The sequence below is a fragment of the Lepisma saccharinum genome, chromosome 8 (genome assembly GCF_977018435.1).
Source record: "Lepisma saccharinum chromosome 8, izLepSacc3.1, whole genome shotgun sequence".
NCBI classification, from domain to species: Eukaryota; Metazoa; Arthropoda; class Insecta; order Zygentoma; family Lepismatidae; genus Lepisma; species Lepisma saccharinum.
In genome coordinates this window covers 33,540,782-33,563,787 of record NC_139236.1, presented here as the reverse complement: position 1 = coordinate 33,563,787, position 23,006 = coordinate 33,540,782, and the positions used below count along the sequence as shown (strand labels likewise).

Below are 23,006 nucleotides of genomic sequence, written 5' to 3'. Positions count from 1 at the left end.
GTTTTCGAAATAACCCCCCCCCCCTTGAAATCCTGCGTACGCTACTGAACGTAACAGTAATAAATTTATCTTTTGATATCTAAAATTAATAATAAACGTCAATAAAGATGGGGGAAAGCTTTTCCCACTCTCCCCCCCCCCCCAGAACGTTGTTAATCCGCTATTATTAGTTCTTCAGATTTTTTAAGGAGATCTCCTCGTTTTTCAGGGGACGATCTCCCGATTTTTAAAAATCTGACCTGGCAACGCTGACACTTATCAACAATTCAACATGGAGCCAGTGCAGAGGAGGAGTACAAGACTGTTGGTGAGTTTCCTTTTCGGAGGCTATGTGTGTGTGTGAGAGAGAGGGAATGTCTTTAACATTCTAGACCTTTTCAAACATTCATATGTTGTAACGAGTTTACGTTATATTCCAAGGATATCATGGTAAAATTAGAAAAATAATATTTCCGTTAAAACACATTGAATCCCACGAGTGTCCCGCACGTGCAGAATGTTCGTGGGAGTTGTTCTGGTATGCCTCTGCATTGTCCTGCACCCTGGTGGTCAAATTTTGAACCGTCTTCTCATTGAATGGAAAGCACATTCATTTCCCGCGCTTTCCAGATTTGACCAGCATACAAGAGAAGACAGACCAAATGTGTACTCTCAATTCAGAAGTGATGGATGACAAATTACCAGAGGAGAAGGAACTTGTGCCTTGTGGTAGTAAACAGTGTGAGTGATCCCCCTGAAGTAAAGGATTTCGAAGAGAAATTAAGAGAACTCTTTAAGGGACAAAGAATTAAATGTCGAAATGTGTCCATGTGTCCTGTTTTCTTCGTAGGAATAATCTTGGACCTCCCAGGAAGTTTCCCCTTGTGGACTTCTTGAAAAAAAAAAAAAAAAAACGTTTCCTGAAATAAGGACCTCGAAGTTTTTCCAATCGTAAGTTGTTATAAACTGATGGTATACGTTACCTTTTTAAATGTTATGTTTTATGTACCTAATGTAAATGTGGAAAGTGTATATATAAGTAAGTTTTATAGTGTCAGTCCTTAAGTGAAACCCCCTCCTATTTTAAAGCAAAAGACCAGAGCATAGGGCGTGCTAAGGAGCGGGGAAGCTCACGAAGCTTCGCCGAGAGGAGCTTGAAAAATATAAGCACTGACTTAAAAGCCCGCATCAGACGGAACTGGATTTCCAGTAGGCACAGGCACGTATCCAAGGATGGGGCTTAGGGGGCTCGAGCCCCCGAAAGTTTTCGGTTTACACTAGATAAAATGAGGTTTTTCGTTTCTTGTCGTGTGATATAAGATAATGTGACGATAATTTAAGGAGAGAAATAATTATCGAGGCAATACGGAGAATGTTCTGTATCCTTGTTATTGTTAATAGTGCGTATCCAAGGGGGAAATCAGGTGGCTCGAGCCCCCCTTCAGGATTTTTTTCTGTTTACAGTACATAAATTAGGATTTAGGTTTCTTGAATAATGTGATGATACTTTCAGAGAAATAATTATCGAGAAAAGACGGAGAATGTTCTATAACCCTGTTATTGTTACTAGCGAGTATCCAAGGTGGGAATCAGGTGGCTCGAGCCCCCCTCCCCAGGAAAGGAAATTTTTCAGTTTACACTAGATAAAATTAGGTTCTTGTCTTCTTTAATAATGTGACGATAATTTAAGAAGATACAATTATTGAGGCAAGACGAAGAATGTTCTATAACCCTGTTATTGTTAATAGCGCGTATCCAAGGTGGAAATCAGGGTGCTCGAGCCCCCCCTTCAGGATTTTTTTCTGTTTACACTAAATAAATTAGGATTTAGGCTTCTTGAATAATGTGATGATACTTTCAGAGAAATAATTATCGAGAAAAGACGGAGAATGTTCTATAACCCTGTTATTGTTACTAGCGAGTATCCAAGGTGGGAATCAGGTGGTTCGAGCCCCCCTCCCCAGGAAAGGAAATTTTTTCAGTTTACACTAGTAGTGTAATCAACCCGTTTCAACGCCCTCAAGTGAGGAGCTGAAGTGAGGCTCGCCTTAATGGATTTCTCTCGTAAGGCATGATCTTCACTTGATGGCGCAGTGTTGCCAGCTCCTCACTCGAAAAAATCACCAAGGTTTTTGGTCTAACCTAACCTAAAGCAAGGAGCTGGCAACCTTTTTCTCGCAGTGTTGCCAGCTCCTCACTCGAAAAAATCACCAAGGTTTTTGGTCTAACCTAACCTAAAGCAAGGAGCTGGCAACTTTTTTCTCGCAGTGTTGCCAACACTACACCCGAAAGTAAAGCTCGGTGGGGCTTGCTTTAATGGTTTGCTCTTGTAAGGCATAAACCCCCCCCCTATTTTCGGACACAGTATTACCAACATCTTACTCGAAAAAAATCACCAAGGTTTTTGGTCTAACCTAACCTAAAGCAAGGAGCTGGCAACCTTGCTTGAGGCTTGCCTTACAGTGCATAAAGCAAGGTTGCCAACCTACTGGTACTTTTGCCATAGCTTTTTACAAAAAAAAAGAGAGGAGAGAGAGAGGGAAGAGTTAAACAATCGACAGCTGCCAACACCCACCCTAACCTAAGCTAACCTAACCTAACCCACCCCAACCTAACCTAACCTAACCTACCCTAACCTAACCTAACCTAACCTAACCAGGTCTAACCTAACCTAAAGCAAGGAGCTGGCAACCTTGCTTAAGACTTGCCTTACAGTGCATAAAGCAAGGTTGCCAACCTACTGGTATTTTTGCCATAGCTTTTTACAAAAAAAGAGAGAGGAGAGAGAGAGGGAAGAGTTAAACAACCGACAGCTGCCAACACCCACCCTAACCTAACCTAACCTAACCCACCCTAACCTAACCTAACCTAACCTAACTTAACCTAACCTAACCTAACCTAACCTATCCTAACCTAACCTAACCTAACCAGGTCTAACCTAACCTAAAGCAAGGAGCTGGCAACCTTGCTTGAGGCTTGCCTTACAGTGCATAAAGCAAGGTTGCCAACCTACTGGTACTTTTGCCATAGCCTTTTACAAAAAAAAGAGAGGAGAGAGAGAGGGAAGAGTTAAACAACCGACAGCTGCCAACACCCACCCTAACCTAAGCTAACCTAACCTAACCTAACCTAACCCACCCTAACCTAACCTAACCTAACCTAACCCACCCTAACCTAACCTAACCTAACCTAACTAGGTCTAACCTAACCTAAAGCAAGGAGCTGGCAACCTTGCTTGAGGCTTGCCTTACAGTGCATAAAGCAAGGTTGCCAACCTACTGGTACTTTTGCCATGGCTTTTTACAAAAAAAGAGAGAGGAGAGAGAGAGAGAGGGAAGAGTTAAACAACCGACAGCCCACCTACAGCTTTTTTTTGTCTAACCTAAGCTAAAGCAAGGAGCTGGCAATTTTGCTTGAGGTTTGCTTTACAGTGCATAAAGCAATTTTTGCCAACCTACATATACTAAACAAGGAGAGCCGGCACTGCCGTAAAAGAGAGAGAGATGGATGGGTGGTAACACTGCACGGGTTCAACGTCATCAAATAAAAATCGCCTTAATGGTTTTTTCTTGTAAGGCATGATCTCTATTTTCTCGCAGTGTTACCAACTCCTACCTACACTTTTTTTTTTACTTGGCAAGGGCTAGAGAGAGAGAGAAACCTATAGCTGACAACAGTAATGAGCGAATGCGCCATATCGTAATTTTCCAACTCCGGCAATGTTTGTATATCGTGACCTTTGTAAACCTCTCTCGGGGGGGAACGATGTGCCACACACGCACACACACACACACACACGCGCGCGCGCGTATGTATTGTAACACAAACAAACAAACAAAATAATAATTGTTGTTTTTTAGGATGCCTGGCCCCTATAACCTCGCCAGGGTGCGTGGTGCCCAGCCAAAAAGTAAAAGTTTTCTAACGGCTGCGGTTATCTACAACCGCACCTCTGTAGAGTTTCACGTGTTTTATTTTTTTTCTCAAACTTCCATGAAACTCTACAGAGGACCTCCGTAATGCATGCAACGTGTACTAACGACTCTAGTGTTATTTGATGTTGTGATATTTTTGGATATAGAGTTTTATTGTGAGATATAGATAAAAATAATTATGTTTATTATAATATTTTCTTGATGAAGATGGAGAATATGTGTGTGTTACAAATAAAGTTGCATGCTTTTTTTTTCTAGTGTGTGTATGTGTTTTTGATGTTTCGACAGCATCTGAAACGATAAAAAAAGAAAGAATTTTATTGTTAATTTTCACGTGTAAAAACAACAACAAATTTTGTGCAAATTTTCTGATTGTCTCGTGCTATAGTGCAAAAAAAAGATATTGTAACTGATAACTAATAAAATTGACATTTGTAACTGATCTGAACTAGTGAAATTCGTATTGTGCCATTGTAACTGATTGTGCTAGTACAAAAAAATTCTTATTGTGCAAGAAAAGATGTTAAAAACTTGTTAAAACTGCTCTGTGACCCTCTCGTTCTTCACGTCGTAGGCGAAGGACTTCTCTGCAATCAGGATGACACTGCATAGGGTATCCTCGGGCAAGGCATCGTGGAACTCGCAGACGACCTTGATGTTGGTTCGATCGTTGACCACAACCTTCTTTCTCTTAGATGTGTTGATGACGGTCATGGGTCTCCGTGCTTTGAACTCGCTGGGCGTGTAGTACATGTCCACGCTTCCCTCGGTCACGCGTTTGTAAGCCGAGAACGCTTCGTAAAGTTTGAGGTAATCGTTTTTTGTCATGTCGAGGTTGTAATTCTCGCGCGGGAACACTTCGTTGCGTCCATTCTTCAGATAAATGTTCTTGATCTTGCAGTCGTCGAACTTGCTGGAATCTTTTTCCTGATTCTTGTCCCTCCCGGTCTGAAAGAGCACTACGACGAAATCTGGCATATCGAACTGTATGTTGTTGAACTGCGTCGTCACGTCGAATTCCATGTGACTTCCCGACGCCATCTTCTGCACGCACTGGTAACCGTGAAAGTGAATCGGCACCTGCGGATTTTTCAAGATCTCCGCTTTGTACTTGAGGGCTTAGTTTGTTTCGTATTCCACCACCGGCATTCTCAATTCCATGCTCCGGATGACGCACTTGGCTATCGGTGTGGTGCCGTCCGGACCCAAAGTAGCGTATCGCATTAGTGCGTCGTTGTCGTTGGCCGCTCTTCGAAACGTGACCCTCAGTCCTCCCTTCCACATGATCTCCTTGTAGTCCCGAGAAGAAACCAGGCAGCAGACGCATGGGAAAGAGCACCGTGTGACTTCTCGTCGATATTTTGGTCCCGGCTTCGAATCCCCCGGCCTGGTAGTACGCTGCGTCCGTTTTGGATAATTTCAACGTTCCCACTGCCGTCGACGTGATGCCTGGATAATCTATTCTGTCGATGACGGTGTTGTGTTTCCTCACCTCCACCTGCGAGAACAGGTGAGGCACGAAGTTGTCCACGAGTATCAAGTTTGCTGCTGCGGGAAACGCGTCTCCGCTTTCCTTCTTCACCACGTCGAATTGAAGGTAGAGGTCCGCTCTGTGAGGATGAACGAACCCATCGCCTACGTCCACGTCGTATTCGATCTCCCTGTTCGCTTCGTTGAGATTGGCGAACGTGCGACGGTTGGGAGGGAAAGATTGCAATTCGTAACTTTCGATTTGCTCCATTTTACATGTATGGTTATTTATTATATGTTGATCTCCACGATGGCCGTCGTTGTTGCACCTGCGAAATCCACCACGTCTCCTTTCTCGTTCGTCACCACCAACTCTATGTCGTCTATGCGGTTGCGACATACTGGAAAATAGATCGGTGAAGAGGGTGTGTAGATGATGGTTTCCATGAACTCGGAACTTGGTTTGAACGTGGCTATGATTCCCGTCTGCTTGTGACTTCCTAACAATCCGTCCGAAGATTTTGTGATCATGCCTTCCGCCACGTTGCAGTGTATGTTCAGAGTCTATGGCCAAGAATTTAGGAATGTTGGTTGCTACGTGCTTGATACCAGCTTCGAGTTTGGTGTCGTTCTCGAAACCTAAAAGTTCTCCCATGGTGCCCAGGTCCACGGTCTCCGTCGCGGATAGGATTTCCACTCTGTGCGTGACCGAATTTTGAGAAAGGTATGTGCCTTTGGGTAATTGAGCTTGCAAAGTGGAAAGATTGTATTGTCCTGGCGTGACGACGATGTGTTCGCTTCCGACGCTAATTTTGTTGTTGTGATGCGTAACATTGGGTATGAGGTACATGCTGTAGAATGCACGCAGAGCCACGGATTTAGGATAGACGATGTCGTCGTGCAGCGTGAGTTTCAAGATCGAAGATTCGCTCGTAAGATGGAACACGCCCATCCTAGTGATGCTGTTTGAGGTTCCACAATGCTTTCTGGAAATCTTCGACCGTAGGGTTATTTATTTTAGAGAGAAACGCGAGCACGGAGAGGCAGAGATGACCGCAGTTCACGTCTCCGAAATCTTGAATGCGTTCGTCGTTGTAGTATATGGAGGTTTTGTTCGTTTTCAGATAATGGACTAAATTTGTAGGTGGAACACCTCCGAAAGAATCGAAAACGAATGCTTTATCATCGTTTTTGTGGTAACATATCCAATGCGTGCCTGGATTTTCTTGACCGTCCAAGTTGACTACTCCGCATTCTCTTCTTTTGACGCTTGAAGGTAACGAGTCGGACATGAAAACTCCTCTGAAGTGTTTGATTCGTAACGGTTCGATCAGAGATTCAATGTCTCGGTTGGTGAGTGCTGCTGTTTCTTTTTTTTAAACTTTCTCATCACGCCCTTTCCTCCTTTCTTCTCCATGGCCAGGTTGTGACGTTTCTGTTCTTCCAACTCGGATTTGTTCTTCTTCGAGTCGATGACGGTTTTCGCGATGGCGGCACTTCCGCCGGCCAAACTTCCAACGGCCCCCAATGCTGCCAGGATGGCGGGGATGCTGAATATGAAACCTCCGATCTTTTGCTGTTTCCGCGAACGCTGCAATCTTTTCAATTGAGGTGTGCTGAGCAGCAATTTCATTCCGTGTCCTTTCGACAAGCAAGAACGTTTCTTCTCGCGTTGTATCTTGGTGAGTAACCCATCGAGGGTACCTAGATTTTTTAGATTCGAATATGGTATCTGGTACACGACACCCTTGGGCTTCATGTTGATGCTCTATGTGTTATTTTCACGGTATGTTATTTATATATATATTCTGAGATTTTTTCTTGTGTAGTTTTTTTTACGGTATGTTATTTATATATTTTCAAGGCCTCGCAGTCGTTACACAAATTCTATTACGTGCTTCGTTTTCTTGCCAAGAAGTTCCTTTGTCCCCTTGTACACGATTCGAGTTTTGTTCTCGATTAAAATAGATAGCTTCTCGTCGGATAACATGTTAGCGTATCGATCTGGTAAAAATAGACTGTATTGTGCGTTGAGCAACAGGCGTACCTTGGGACCATACTGGGTAGAAACGATTGAACCGGAAGTTATCGTGTAAGGTTTGTCGACTTCCAATTCCTGAATTTTTACATACTCGACTGACAAATTTAGCATTTGTTTTAATGCTTGGAGATCACTCATTTTTTCAGTCGTCATATCAAAAAAAAATTTCAGAGTGTTAGAGAGAAATTTAATTGTTTTTTTCACGATGTGTGTTATTTATATATACCGAAGATTATTTTTTTTCACGATGTGTGTTATTTATATATCAAGTTTTTTTTTCACGATTTGTATCGTATATATATTATTATTTTTTTTAACAGAGGAAGAAAGTTCGTGCTTCGGAGAACGCGATGATGTGCGTAATGATATCTTCCGTCTCCTGCTTAGACTTGCGCATATCTACTGTGTACCGTCTTCTTCCCTGCCTTGCCTCGTGCAATTCATCTAACCTATCGTTTAATTTCTCCCCTGCAGCCGAAAGCAGAATGTTGAGATCACCGCACCTCAGGCCGCTGATCCCCCGAAGACGGTCCTTGAGAACCATTTCACAAGGGATGCGAAATTCCGGCGTTGTTCTTGCTATGATTACAAGTTTCCCTACATCTCCGTTTACTACTTTTTTGAATATTTTAGATAGTAGCTCGGGTGGCAAATCAGTTATACGAGACATGTTGTTATTATTATTATTTTTTACTCCATGTTATTTATATACCCCACCCCAATTTTTGTTTCGTGTTCATGGCGATGGTGGTACCCAGTGCGGCGACCCGTTCGCCCAGCGATGCGTCTCTCCTCACGAACCTTTCGAAAGCTGCATGTTCCAATTTTTTGTCTGCTTCGTGACGTGCGTCCAGATCCGTCTGCGTGGTGTTGTAGGCGATGTCGTGATCTTTGCATGCCGCGTCCAACGGATTCACACCCTTGTCTCCTCTCTCCAATCTTTTCTCGAGTTTGGTACCCGGTCCGCAGTACTGGTAGCCAGGTAAATGCATCTCGAAAGGTAACTTGTTGATGATGTCGTTCACGAGTCCCTTTCCTTCGGCCACGTTCCAAAATTTCGGAGGCAGCGTGTTGATGATTTTGATCAGGTAACCTATGCCCTTGTCGTCGTTCACGATGAAGTTGGAAAGTTTCGTGCTGATCATGTCCACGATGCCAACCTTCTCGTTGTAGAAATTACGGTTACCTGCATTCTGTTCGCCGGCTATCACCAACAATCGGTCCACGAGTTTCCTAACGTCGTCCACCCAAACGAATTCTTTGGGTAACGTGTTGTAGCGTTTGACGCCGCTGCCTGTTTTGACCTGGTTCCAAATCGGTTTGATGAGATTCCTGTACTTCTCGCCGCTGCTCGATTTCACCCTATTCTGCGAGGCGTCGTTGTTCTGGTACAAGGCATCCGTCATGATCAGAATTTCCTTGTAACTCTGATAATCTTCGTCGGTGTAATCTTTCGGCTGCTTTTTGGCGACGAGTTCCCACAGTCCCACCGTACCGGGATACCTGTTCCAACTATCCTTGTCGCCTAAATTGACTTTAATGTCGTTGCCTTCGAAGGTCACCTTCGATTTCCCAATCTTCCACACCACACCGCCGCCTTCGCTGGTTTCCATGCTGGGATACAATCCGAACACTTCATCCTTGTCGAATTTCCCCGTGCTCAGGTAGTCTCGTGCCAAAGGCCCCAACTCGATTTTATCCGAAGACGACGTGCTGCCTATGGCTCGACGTCGTGCCGGTGCATCCTTCAGTTCGAACGGCTTCGAAGGAATGCTCGAAATGGGCGTGGGTACGGCGTAACTTTTAGCTGCGAGCGGTACGAGTTCGTTGATCAAATTTTTATTTTGTTCCGTGACACTTTTAATTTCTTTACCTAGACCGCTGATGGCATCGATCACAGGTTGATCCTGACGTTTCTTCTCTTCGTAGAATCCGCGATTCTCGGATTTCCAACCTTTAAAGCGTTTCGCGAGGTAATCGCGAAGCTTAAGATTTTCGTCTTCGATTTTTCGTTTCGTCATGACGTTATTTATACACGTCGTTTCTCACAACGTTGCAACGTTTAGAAAGTCGTTGATTTTGTTTCTGTATTTTCCGTCGTTGGGTTTCCTCGTCATGTCGATCGTCGCGAATCCGAAATCATCACTGTTCCAGCAAGTAGAGCAGCAGCCTTCCGAAAATTGATTGTAGTTCATGTCTCCGCCTACGTAGTCATCGTACGCGTGCTTGAGGTTGGTGTGATCTTGACGAAACAAACATATGAAATTAGCGTTGTCGCGTACTAACTGTTTTGTAATTTTGGAAAATGTTTGAGCTAGGTAAAAACAATCCATTCCTTTGTGACGACCTTGCGTGAAAAAGTTGCGAATTTCATTTTGATTTTCCAGGATGGCGTCGTCGAACACGACAACTGAATTTTCACGACAATCGTCGAGTGGTTTTATTTCCGAGACGAACGTTGCAATGTCCAGACCATCGTACAGTTTCATCAGTTGCTGGTATTTGGTTTGCTCCAAACTTTTCGAGAACACGTACAGGTGCCTGTTCTTCCAATCTAACCAATTCGGTGCGAGGAGAAAATTGTCCACGAGCAGTGTCGTTTTCCCACACCCCGAAGGACCTACGATCAGACAGCGGATGCTGTCGGGAAGCAACTCACCGTTCTTTTTTTTTCTTGTTTGACTTTCCGGATCCGGTAGACGCTTCACCACGTTCCACGTACTCACAAGATCACTTCGTTCGCGTCGATCCAACTCTTTTCCGGAAGCCCCAGCCATTTGACAAACAGTTTGTCACCTTTCCTACGCAATACTTTCTCGATGAGGTACGTGTCGGGGTGTTTCGTTTTAGAGAGTTCCTCTTCGTAAAATCTTCCTTTCAAAATCTCGCCGCTACTATCTTTTATTATATACGTGCGTCGGTTTCCGGGTAGAACTCGAACCACGGTAAAAAGTTCTGTGCTCCAATTTTTTGTGAATCCCTTCTCGAAGGTGCGTTTGAATTTGCTGATCCTCACCTGGTCTCCAATTTTGTATTTAGCTTTTTTTGTCGTGGGTGTGTACTTTGGACAGTAAACTGTAGAAATTAAACGCTGCTCGTCAGATTTCGTAACGTCGGCTGGCTTCATGCCTATCGTTCTGTGTACCGTATCATTATAGGTGTCGACGAGTTCCGGCAGGATGTCGACCCATTTGTAATTTCCCCGAAGCGTGAATCGTTTCCACATGTGAGTTTTCAAGGTTCGATTGAATCTTTCCACGATGCTGGCTTTGATGTGACTGAAGGTCGAATAATGTCGAATGTCATGTTTTTGAATAAACTTTTGGAATACAGCGTTGTAAAATTCCTTCCCCTTGTCTGTTTGCAGAAACCGTGGTCGTCTGCCACCGCTTTCGCGAAAAATTGTCTTGAATGCTTCCGTGACGCATGTTCCCGTTTTCGCTTTCAAAGGTAGAGCCCATGCGAATTTCGAAAACGTGTCTATGACGGTGAGAAGGTACTTGTTGCCCTTGTTCAATTTATGCACGTTTTTCAAATTGCCGCTACTCATCTCCACGAGGTCACTTTGCCAGAGGTCGTCGATGCCCTTGGTTACCACAGCCAAACGTTCGTAGTTGCGGCGTGCAGGTTTATGCAATTCTTCGACGATGGCTTGCCTAGATATTTTTTTTAGAGATTACGTTTCAAGAGAAGCACAAGCGTGATGGGATTCAAAGAGGGTGGCACTTCGCTCGTGTTTTGAATGATCAGCTTATCGCCGGCACTCACGTCGAAAACGGTAAGATCTTCGTCTTCGTGTATTTCATATATGTTGCGCGTTTCGTTCCAACGTGCCAGAGGAATGTTTCCTGCTTTCTGGACACCACGATTCGATATCAAAGTCATGGTAGGAACGCTAGCTTTTCTACCGTGAGACCAGTACGAAAATTCGTTTATCTGAATCGTGCCATCGAGGAGAAACTTGTAGTACGGATGATAAGGATGCAACATGTACAGTTTGTTACCTTCGACGAACGTGGAGATTCTCTGTTGATTGGGTACGCTGTTGATTTCGATGGCTTGCAGAGAATGCAGTTTAGCGAATTTAGTGTCGACGCCGAGCAGATTACTGTGAACTTGTCCGAGTTTATTTTCGATGGGCAGCAAATGCTCGACTATGGTATCCGTTACGGCAGAAAACGACGGTTTGATTTTCACTTCCACGTTCAACTGCTTGTAGTTTTCGTTGAGTTCTTGCAACTTGGCACCGAAAGAGGCCAGCGTCGATTCCTGCGTGGATTCCAGCACTCCGACTTGATCTCTGATGTTGACGACGATGTTCTGAAGGTTCTCGACTTGATTCAATTTCGAGCTCTTCTCGGTAAGATCGTTCACGATGCTTCGCATCTCTGTAAACTGCGTGTGAAGGTCGGCGACGCTCTGCGAAGTAGGCAGCGTCGACACCAGCGAACTAATTTCGTCCCGAATCTCTTCCACGTTCGCCGTTTCCGTTTCCAGTCGTTTCAGCATTCGAGATATGTTTCTTTTTAAAACGTGCAATTCTTTGGAGGTGGGGAGATTGGCCACCCTACTCTCGAGATCGCTCAATGAATTTTTGATGTCGTTCGAATCGGATAGTGCCGTCACCGCCGTTTTCAATTTTTCCAAATCTTCGCTCGAAGGTACGCTCGTCCGTAACGATTCCAAGTCACCCTGTATGTCGTCCAGTACGTGATGAAAATGAGCGAGATTGGATTCGACGTTCAAATTTTCTAAATATTCGATCTTCTGCTGAACTGTGCTCAACTTGTCTTGAATGCTCGTCAACGCTCTCGCTTCAGCGTGAATATTTTTAATTTCTTCGTTGATCAATTCCAAGGACGCCTGAAGCGTAGCGATGGTGGTTTGAATGTGTTCGAAATCTTGATAGGCCTCCAATTGAATTTTTATGTTCGCGACGCTTTTACCGATGACCTGCAGTTCGTCCGACGATGGTAGGTTCGTCATGGTATCTTCCAAAGTCTGCAACTTGGATTTAATTTCTTCCAACGTGCCGGTGAATTCTTCTTGTAATTTGGAAACGACGACATGCAAGTGTTCTGCGTCTATATCGTTCACCACGGTTTGAAGTTCGGAGAAATTCTTTTCGATTGCGGAAGTTTGTTCTTCGATTTCGAGTTTCAATTTTTCCAAATCTTCATTTTTCGATTGAAATTGCTGTAATTTGGCCAAATCATTTTGAAGCGAATCCACGCTCAACTGTATATTTTGAACGTTGTCGTAAGAAGGTACGTCAACATAATTTTTTATCAGCGTCTTCAGTTCAGAATCGATTTTCAGAATGGGGTCGAGACATTGCGTTTGGAGCGTAGCGATTTCCGACTCTAAACTTTTGTTTAAGGTCTCCTGCAAAGCAATCAAATCGGTCCTCAACTTCTTAACTCGAATGTCCAACATGAGAATCTCTTCTGCGTGGTCTACACGCTTGGTGTTGCCGAAAATGTCGTTAGGCATTTTTGGTTAACGGTTATTTATAATAGGATAGACGATTCGTAATTCTACGAAGAGAGGAATAAGTTTGTCGTAATCTCCAAGGAGTTCCATGTAAAAATAATCTCCTGCAGACACATCGTACGTAATGTTAGAAAGCATCTTGTCGTGCTTGATTCGAAAAATGTTCTTGCCGGTAGAAATTTTGATTTCGCCTGCGATTTCCGGATTCACGGTGATTTGAAGTTTCCCGTCGATCGGAATTTCGTAGAAATGTAAATTGTTATTAAAAACATAAAACATCTTGCCCACATCGTCATTCAGTTTCGTCCAAATGCTGTTGAGGTGAATGATCAACAGACCGTTGAGTTTAGGTAACACGGAAGGTAAGACTTCATGATCTGGTATGGTTTCCATAATGATCTGTTTTTTGAAACCGAACAAATTCATAGGCATGCTGGTTATTTAAGAATACGGTCAAAGTTTTTTGTAATGACAGTCAGTGTTTTTCTTTTTTTTTTTTTTTTGTAATAACTAACAACATGATTTTTTTTTGTTTTGTTTTGTTTTTATGAATCTTCTGTTGAAGATGGACATATGTTGCAGGTTTTGCTTTCTGCTAAGCGATAGTGCCCCCACGGCAATGTGTGAATACCACACTCGAGGACGCACCTCTTATCGTCGTTGGGATCCAGCGCAATTTTTCTAACTTTGTTTGTGGTCAACACATGGTCGACGCTCTGGATGCGCTGTTCTGCTCTTAGAACCGACGACCTGGTCTTGAGGCAATCGACGAAGTCCTCTAATGTGAGATGCTCCCGAACCACCTGTCTGCCGACACCCTTGGCCTTCTTGGTAACGCTGCCCTCGGCTTTGATGGCATAGGCCTTGGCGCGAAGACCTGCAAACTCGAGAATTACATCACCGTCCTTCTCGTCTTTGAGTTTGCCAGGCACTTTTTTGTTTCGGGGCAGGATGCCGTACTGTTTCGGCTGGGGATAGCCCGAGGTGTCGAAGAGGTTAACCAAAGCTGGTACCGTGACTATATCCCTGTATGCATCGGCTGAGTGGACGTGGTACACCAAGCTGTCCGTGTCCGTGTAGAGAAGCGAGATGATGTGGCTATAATGTGGACGTAATATGTCGTAGTACGTCTCGAACATGTGCAGCTTGCTCAGGTCTAATACTGAGGCACCAACATAAATTGGCTTGTCGAGCCTCACCTCACTCTTCCTCATATGCACCAGAGCAAGCTGCTCATTATAAATGGTCCTCGATTTGAATAACGGGTTTGCTACGAGCCTGCGACATTGTGCTTTCCTCGTTACCAATTTTATGTCCATGCGATTCCGTACATTCTCCATAGTTTTGCCAAACACCGCATTATTCATTAACTTGAAGAAATCGCGATCGAAATCAGAAGTGGCGACTGTGCGATGTTCGGTGTTGAGCTCGATGTATGGCTTCAACCATGGAGAATGCTCGAACATCAAAACTCGATGTACTGTGCGGACGGTAACCCCTTGCTTCATCAACCACCGGAGGTTTTGGTAGTGCAGGACATAACGCTCTTTGGGCTCGAAGTCCATGACGAGCTTCTTCTGGTTGGAATCGGGTGGACACTTGAGCTCGGGTGCAGGGGGAAGATCGCAGAACAAATCCTGCAGCTTCTCGGAGAACTCAAGGTCCACCTCGGCGAAGAACCCATGTTCCGAATCGTCGAAGCTTTCGATGTCGAAGTTGGAAGGGTCAGCCCACTCGAAGCCTCTAAAGGGGAGTGGCTGCATCATGGAGTGTCCGTAGAGGTTATTGACGTCCGTGTACATGATGTAGCTGGACGGTTGTGAGGGGTCGTAACCGGTGGACATGTGGTGATTGTTGGCGTGCGAGTGTCGCTGCGACACCTGGACCATTCCACCCCGCACGGCACGTTCCACAAACAGCACCATGTCCACGTCCGAAAGAAGCTCCAGCTCGATCTTCGTCACCAGAAACATGGCCGACCATGCCAGTCCAGGAAGACTGTAGAAGTATGCAGGGTCCAGCTTGTAGATGGTCTTCGCAGTTGCACGGAACGTCTGGAACACGTCGGCGAGGAGCGTCACATCAAGTCTGAGGTAGGCGTCGTGGTAGTCCCCGAGAGTTCGACAGCCCAGCTCGCACCACATGGACTGGGCATGGTAATATTCTTCGTCGGTGATGTTCGAGCCGCGTAGCTGACTGTAGAAGTTTGCTCGAGGAGGTAGCGACGTCTCTGCGAACTTGGAAGGGTCTGTGATGTATTCGTAGGGATAGACCCCCTTACGCTTGAAGAGGCCGGCGTCCAAGTTCGGAAAGTTTCCGGAGGTAATGAGCATTTGCTCGTCGCTAAGCTTCCCTGCGAGAGCATCGAGGCTGGCCGGGAGGAACCTCAGGGAGTCGAGGAAGCGAAGCTCGACGGTAGAGTGTGATCCTGAGATCGACACTCGTTTGCTCACACTGATGTAACGCTCCTCGTTCTGGGCGAGAACGTTGATTCGCATGTCGTCGTACCCAAAATGAGGCACCAGATGGTGGAAGTCGTATCCCGAGCCGTTGTGAAAAAACACAGGGATGAAGCGCGGGTCCCGGGCCATGAGGTTGCATCCGTTGCACCATGGACCAACATACCTACCGTTAAAGTGATCGTGGTGTTGAACTTTACGGTTGTTGGCGGTGTACTCCTTGACGCAGACAGGGCAAGCGATGGACTCGTCGTGTCTACGCTGATCGTCGGGGGGCAGTGGGAGCATAGACTTGGGGGCCAACAGTACCTTCCCTATCTCGTTGGCCTCGACAACCATCCTCTCGAGGAAGTGTTTGGCTGCGTCGGGACCACGGTACACGTAGGGCTCGGGGGCAATGTGCTGGTCTCGTTGCACCACAACGTATGCATAACTCGAAGCCTCGTGGAGTTGGTAAGGGGTGGTGGAAGAAACTTCAGGGTCGGGATCGCAAGTGGACAGGGGTTTGAGGAAGGCCTCGAAATCCGCGATGATGATAGCGGGATGCTCTACCATGGCACCGTGCGTGTGGAAACGCTCCACGGTGCCAGGTTTGGGCAAGACTGCCACACCTGGCTCGTTGGCATTGCAGTAGATCTTGTGGCTGGCAAGCTTCTCTGCAGCGATGTTGGAGCCTCGAACATGTTGGTAATTGTGTTGATCCTGTCCGTCGAACATTGACAAGCACCTGCGACACACCTCGACGTGGTGACTATCACTGCTCCGCTGGCTCGAAACAAGTCTAGAGAGGGAACGGATAAGGGTGTAGTGGTGATGGGTCTCGTCCTTGATGAGCAGAAGGTGAATTTCCTGCGCACCATCGTCCTCTACGTCGCTCACCCTGATGGGGTACACCGCATTTTCGTCAGTGAGACCGTAAACGTTGATGGCCAACCGCGCACGAACCTCAAACTTTCGAATGTCCGAAAGCGCCACCGGGTAGTCGATCCCAGCCATCGCAACTTCCAGCTCTGGCTCGTAGGGTAGGTAGTGGTTAACCCGGTGTGGATGGTTTTTCCAGTGGACAGGGTGCAATGCTGCCAGAACACACCATACGAAGCACTTGGCGTCACTGTTCTGAATGTTCAGGACGGCCTTCTTTGCCGCAATAGTAGGTGGTAAGGGGGCGTAGCTGGAGGCGGAGAGAGGTATGAACTTGCAAAGTTTGACGCACAGTTCGTGAGGCTCGCCACACAGCGAACCCCCCGAGCCCTTAGCTTGATGTTCTTCTTGTTTGGTCACCAGCTCCTCGGCAAACTGGTTGTAGATGACCTCGAGGTTGTCGACATCCGCCAGATGCAGCGTCTTCGCCTTGGTGTTGTGGCAGAAGCTGTAAATTTCATCAGACGGCTTCTTGTACTGGCAACGTAGCGATGCGTAGAATTTAGTGGAGTGCGTTGCAAGCGCATCGCCGAGGATGGAAATGATTTTGGCTTGCACGCTCTCCAAAAAAACTACGCACGTCGCATGAGCCCTCCGAAGTGATGACAAAGTCCTCTAACAAACGCTCGAAAGCAGTCTGGTTCGCTTTCGCCACAGGCTTGACGCGTTTGGCGGATGGTGGCGAGTCGGCTTCCGCTTTCCTCTTGGTCGAGCTGGTCGACGGTTGTGGAACAGGTGCTCCGACGACAACTTTGCATGATGTTATATGCCGCTTCAAATTATTAATAGTAATATGTTCACCGCACCTGGGACATGGTTCGGTGGCAGCCAAATGCTTGCCTGGCACGCAGGTGCGACAATGTCTTGCAAAATTTTGGCTTGATATGGTTATCTTGCACACAGGGCAACTTTTCATGGAGCGCATTTTTTGGGGGGGTATGTTTATTTATATGTGATCTGTTGGTGGTAGAGTGTTTACAAAAAAAATGCCTTACGAGAAAAATTTTGTAGGATAATTCTAATTAGTGTTAGTTTGAAGGGTTTATTTATATATGGGTGGCATTGTTTTCCTCAAATATGTGCTTTAATAAACCCTGTAAAAAAATTTAAAAAAATATATAAGAAAAATATGATTGTTCCACGATGCCTTGCCCGAGGATACCCTATGCAGTGTCATCCTGATTGCAGAGAAGTCCTTCGCCTACGACGTGAAGAACGAGAGGGTCACAGAGCAGTTTTAACAAGTTTTTAACATCTTTTCTTGCACAATAAGAAATTTTTTGTACTAGCACAATCAGTTACAATGGCACAATACGAATTTCACTAGTTCAGATCAGTTACAAATGTCAATTTTATTAGTTATCAGTTACAATATCTTTTTTTTGCACTATAGCACGAGACAATCAGAAAATTTGCACAAAATTTGTTGTTGTTTTTACACGTGAAAATTAACAATAAAATTCTTTCTTTTTTTATCGTTTCAGATGCTGTCGAAACATCAAAAACACATACACACACTAGAAAAAAAAAGCATGCAACTTTATTTGTAACACACACATATTCTCCATCTTCATCAAGAAAATATTATAATAAACATAATTATTTTTATCTATATCTCACAATAAAACTCTATATCCAAAAATATCACAACATCAAATAACACTAGAGTCGTTAGTACACGTTGCATGCATTACGGAGGTCCTCTGTAGAGTTTCATGGAAGTTTGAGAAAAAAAAAAACACGTGAAACTCTACAGAGGTGCGGTTGTAGATAACCGCAGCCGTTAGAAAACTTTTACTTTTTGGCTGGGCACCACGCACCCTGGCGAGGTTATAGGGGCCAGGCATCCTAAAAAACAACAATTATTATTTTGTTTGTTTGTTTGTGTTACAATACATACGCGCGCGCGCGCGCGTGTGTGTGTGTGTGTGTGCGTGTGTGGCACATCGTTCCCCCCCGAGAGAGGTTTACAAAGGTCACGATATACAAACATTGCCGGAGTTGGAAAATTACGATATGGCGCATTCGCTCATTACTGTTGTCAGCTATAGGTTTCTCTCTCTCTCTAGCCCTTGCCAAGTAAAAAAAAAAGTGTAGGTAGGAGTTGGTAACACTGCGAGAAAATAGAGATCATGCCTTACAAGAAAAACCATTAAGGCGATTTTTATTTGATGACGTTGATCCCGTGCAGTGTTACCACCCATCCATCTCTCTCTCTTTTACGGCAGTGCCGGCTCTCCTTGTTTAGTATATGTAGGTTGGCAAAAATTGCTTTATGCACTGTAAAGCAAACCTCAAGCAAAATTGCCAGCTCCTTGCTTTAGGTTAGGTTAGACAAAAAAAAAGCTGTAGGTGGGCTGTCGGTTGTTTAACTCTTCCCTCTCTCTCTCTCTCCCCTCTCTTTTTTTGTAAAAAGCCATGGCAAAAGTACCAGTAGGTTGGCAACCTTGCTTTATGCACTGTAAGGCAAGCCTCAAGCAAGGTTGCCAGCTCCTTGCTTTAGGTTAGGTTAGACCTAGTTAGGTTAGGTTAGGTTAGGTTAGGGTGGGTTAGGTTAGGTTAGGTTAGGTTAGGTTAGGTTAGGGTGGGTTAGGTTAGGTTAGGTTAGGTTAGCTTAGGTTAGGGTGGGTGTTGGCAGCTGTCGGTTGTTTAACTCTTCCCTCTCTCTCTCCTCTCTTTTTTTTGTAAAAGGCTATGGCAAAAGTACCAGTAGGTTGGCAACCTTGCTTTATGCACTGTAAGGCAAGCCTCAAGCAAGGTTGCCAGCTCCTTGCTTTAGGTTAGGTTAGACCTGGTTAGGTTAGGTTAGGTTAGGATAGGTTAGGTTAGGTTAGGTTAGGTTAAGTTAGGTTAGGTTAGGTTAGGTTAGGGTGGGTTAGGTTAGGTTAGGTTAGGGTGGGTGTTGGCAGCTGTCGGTTGTTTAACTCTTCCCTCTCTCTCTCCTCTCTCTTTTTTTGTAAAAAGCTATGGCAAAAATACCAGTAGGTTGGCAACCTTGCTTTATGCACTGTAAGGCAAGTCTTAAGCAAGGTTGCCAGCTCCTTGCTTTAGGTTAGGTTAGACCTGGTTAGGTTAGGTTAGGTTAGGTTAGGTTAGGTTAGGGTAGGTTAGGTTAGGTTAGGTTAGGTTGGGGTGGGTTAGGTTAGGTTAGCTTAGGTTAGGGTGGGTGTTGGCAGCTGTCGATTGTTTAACTCTTCCCTCTCTCTCTCCTCTCTTTTTTTTTGTAAAAAGCTATGGCAAAAGTACCAGTAGGTTGGCAACCTTGCTTTATGCACTGTAAGGCAAGCCTCAAGCAAGGTTGCCAGCTCCTTGCTTTAGGTTAGGTTAGACCAAAAACCTTGGTGATTTTTTTCGAGTAAGATGTTGGTAATACTGTGTCCGAAAATAGGGGGGGGGGGTTTATGCCTTACAAGAGCAAACCATTAAAGCAAGCCCCACCGAGCTTTACTTTCGGGTGTAGTGTTGGCAACACTGCGAGAAAAAAGTTGCCAGCTCCTTGCTTTAGGTTAGGTTAGACCAAAAACCTTGGTGATTTTTTCGAGTGAGGAGCTGGCAACACTGCGAGAAAAAGGTTGCCAGCTCCTTGCTTTAGGTTAGGTTAGACCAAAAACCTTGGTGATTTTTTCGAGTGAGGAGCTGGCAACACTGCGCCATCAAGTGAAGATCATGCCTTACGAGAGAAATCCATTAAGGCGAGCCTCACTTCAGCTCCTCACTTGAGGGCGTTGAAACGGGTTGATTACACTACTTACACTAGATAAAATTAGGTTCTTGTCTTCTTGAATAATGTGACGATAATTTAAGAAGATACAATTATTGAGGCAAGACGAAGAATGTTCTATAACCCTGTTATTGTTAATAGCGCGTATCCAAGGTGGAAATCAGGGTGCTCGAGCCCCCCTCCACACGCACACCTTCAGGAAATATTTCTGTTTACATTAGATAAAATTAGGATTTTTGCTTTTTGAAAAATGTGACGATATTTTAAGGGGAGAAATACTTATCAAGGCAAGACGGAGAATGTTCCATAACCCTGTTGTTGATAATATTGCACGTAAACTTTTCTTGAGCTTTCAGTATTGTCGCAGCAAACGTGAGCACTATGTAGAGACTTGTCAGCATTTGGAAGCTGCACAGCTAAGGTATCGCCACACGTAGAGCGATTCGTTGTAATTTTTAATCTGGACGGCGCAAGAGGAAATGTTCTTGAATAAGTGGAGTCGAACAGTGGCGTACGCAAGGGGGGGTTACGGGGTTTAAACCCCCCCTTGAGCTTGTGAAATATTATGAAAAATGCTGTGGAAAAAAAATAAATGGCCAATTTTTCACAGATCTGGGACAATAATATTACTATTACTACTACTACTACTACTACTTCTACTACTACTAATAATAATAATAATTTGAATTATTATTTCCATGCAGCATGGAGAAAAGCACAGCATTCCAAACACACGCATCTTTCAGAGTGATGCCTTGAAAATGAACACGAGTTTATGAGGTTAGGTTAGGGTAACTATGATTTAAAAGAGAAAAAAGTTGTTTTGTATGTCAGTTGCAACAATGTTCAATACACTGCCGTACGCAGGATTTTTTTTTCGGGAGGGGCTGGAATAGTAAATGTGGATAGCACATGGCTCCGTTTTGGAGGGCAGGATGCATAATAAAATATTTCGTATTTTTGGAGCTTTTCAGTCTATTAAAATTGTATTCAAAGACAAAAATGGTAATCGGGATTCACTTTAAAAGAGGTTTCGCATTTACACATTTTGATTTTTTAAAGTTCTTAACGGATTTTTATTTGAAAATTCTGATTTTCTCAAAATTTCGGTAGGGGCTGGAACACCATCGGCCACCCCTCTACGTACGCCAGTGTTCAACGAATATGTTTTTTTTTTTTTGTGTGTGAACAATGAGAATTAACTGAAGAAAGTTCTTGGTTCGTTCTAAGCAGCTAATGTACAGACAAAGTCTAGGCGGACAAGAATACAGTCGCCAGTCCGCCTTCCCATTGTTTACCGCAGCACGTTTGAATATGTCTCTTTAAAATGTCTCACCTTGTTGACTAGACAATTATTCAAACGACAATAAGCTTAACTATTGTAAAATGTTTTGTTTGCAAGAACAGCGAGACAATCCAGATGTGAATTATCAGGGACATTTATGCGGGAAAGAAGCCGGAAAAATTCAAACCAATTCCGGGAATCGAAGCCGGATCTTCCGCGTGATTGTCAGACCTCCACCGACCAGACCACAGCAGCTCCTTGGATGAGTTCCATACTTTGATTATTTCAATTTATTTTAATATATTTTCTTGTATTTATGGATCTTCTTCACCCTTGAAATGTCTCACCTCGTTGACCAGACAATTATTTCGTAACAAAGAAACAAAAAAATGCTCCCAGGATTTGATAAGAATCGAATGACTAGAAAGTAATTTCAGTCTAATGTTTTCATAAATACTATATTTATGTAGATCTCTACTAATTAATAGTAGTAGTAGTAGTGGTATTAGTAGCATTATTAGTATTATTATTAGTACTAATTTAGCTAATTAATTAATTATAAGTATTATTAATTAATTGTGATTATTATTATTTAATTAAAGTATAATAAAACAATGGTAATGTGAATATGGAAAAAAGTTTTAGAAATAACACCCCCCTTGAAGAAATCCTGCGTACGCTACTGGAGTCGAACTACTGGCAATATTTATAAATCGTTTACCTGCGCAACATTCTAGCATATACTGAGAATATAAATACGCGTTAATTAGAACCATTCCTAAATAGAAATTCTTTGACCGAACCTTGAATCCAATGAGAAAAATGGCGTTGTCTCTGACATCATTTCCTTTTAAGCGTTCAATTCAAGGACTTGGTCATGATTCATTTGATCGTGTTAAAGGTGCTTTACTTCAGTCTGTAATACGAAATTATAAAAACTTCTGGTGAGTTGATTTTTAAAAATGTGTCCGAGATGAAGAGTGGCGTGCCAACGATTTTCGATAGGGAGAGGGGTTACGCATACTATTTTTGGTGGTCAGTCCTCATTTTGCCATATTTTCCTGTTTTTGACGTTCTTTTTAAGGACTGTGTCAAATGGGGTTATGGCCCCTCCAAACCTCCCTTGGGCACGTAAGCATTTGATCATATTGGGAGAAGAAACATTAGATGTGTTGGGAACGGAAGGTTTTTTCGCGATCCAGCTGTATTCTATACAAGACTTCCTTTGTTTCGTGCCGGTATATGACAAGACTGAGGAAGCTGTGACAGACAATTTTGAACACTTGCGAGTGCTTACGCCTGAATATGAACAATTTGGTGGGTTTCGGCTCTTAAAAGAGCTGCAAACATGGGAGGACAAGACACATTAGTGGTGTTCAGTCTCGAATCAGAGAAATATTAGAGAACTGTCTGCGTCCAGTTCGCAGCACACAGTTTGAATCTCGTGTTGTCGAGTGGATTGATTGTCCATGCTGTGCATGTGTAACAGCTTCGTAAAAACACTTTTGGTTACCTGGTACACAGATGTTTTGATGCCTGATGAGAAGAAATGGACGAACATACATACTAAGATGGTTCCGGCACACAAGGTTAATGGAAACTGAGGAGTCGAGTGGTAAAAAATGTTCCGATTTCACGTTCTGATTAAAATCACAGCCTTAAACAGTGGTGACGATTTAGGGGATAGTTGCTCCCCATTTTT

At 44.1% G+C, this 23,006-nt stretch overlaps 1 long non-coding RNA gene across 1 annotated transcript in view; it reads left to right on the top strand.

Moving 5' to 3' along the window:
- Nucleotides 1-228: 228 nt before the first annotated feature.
- Nucleotides 229-23,006, top strand: part of LOC145991407 (uncharacterized) — a 37,981-nt gene continuing 15,203 nt past the window's right edge. The window contains exon 1 of the long non-coding RNA XR_014442054.1: nt 229-307. This is a non-coding gene — a long non-coding RNA (uncharacterized LOC145991407). The remainder of the gene's footprint in view (nt 308-23,006) is intronic.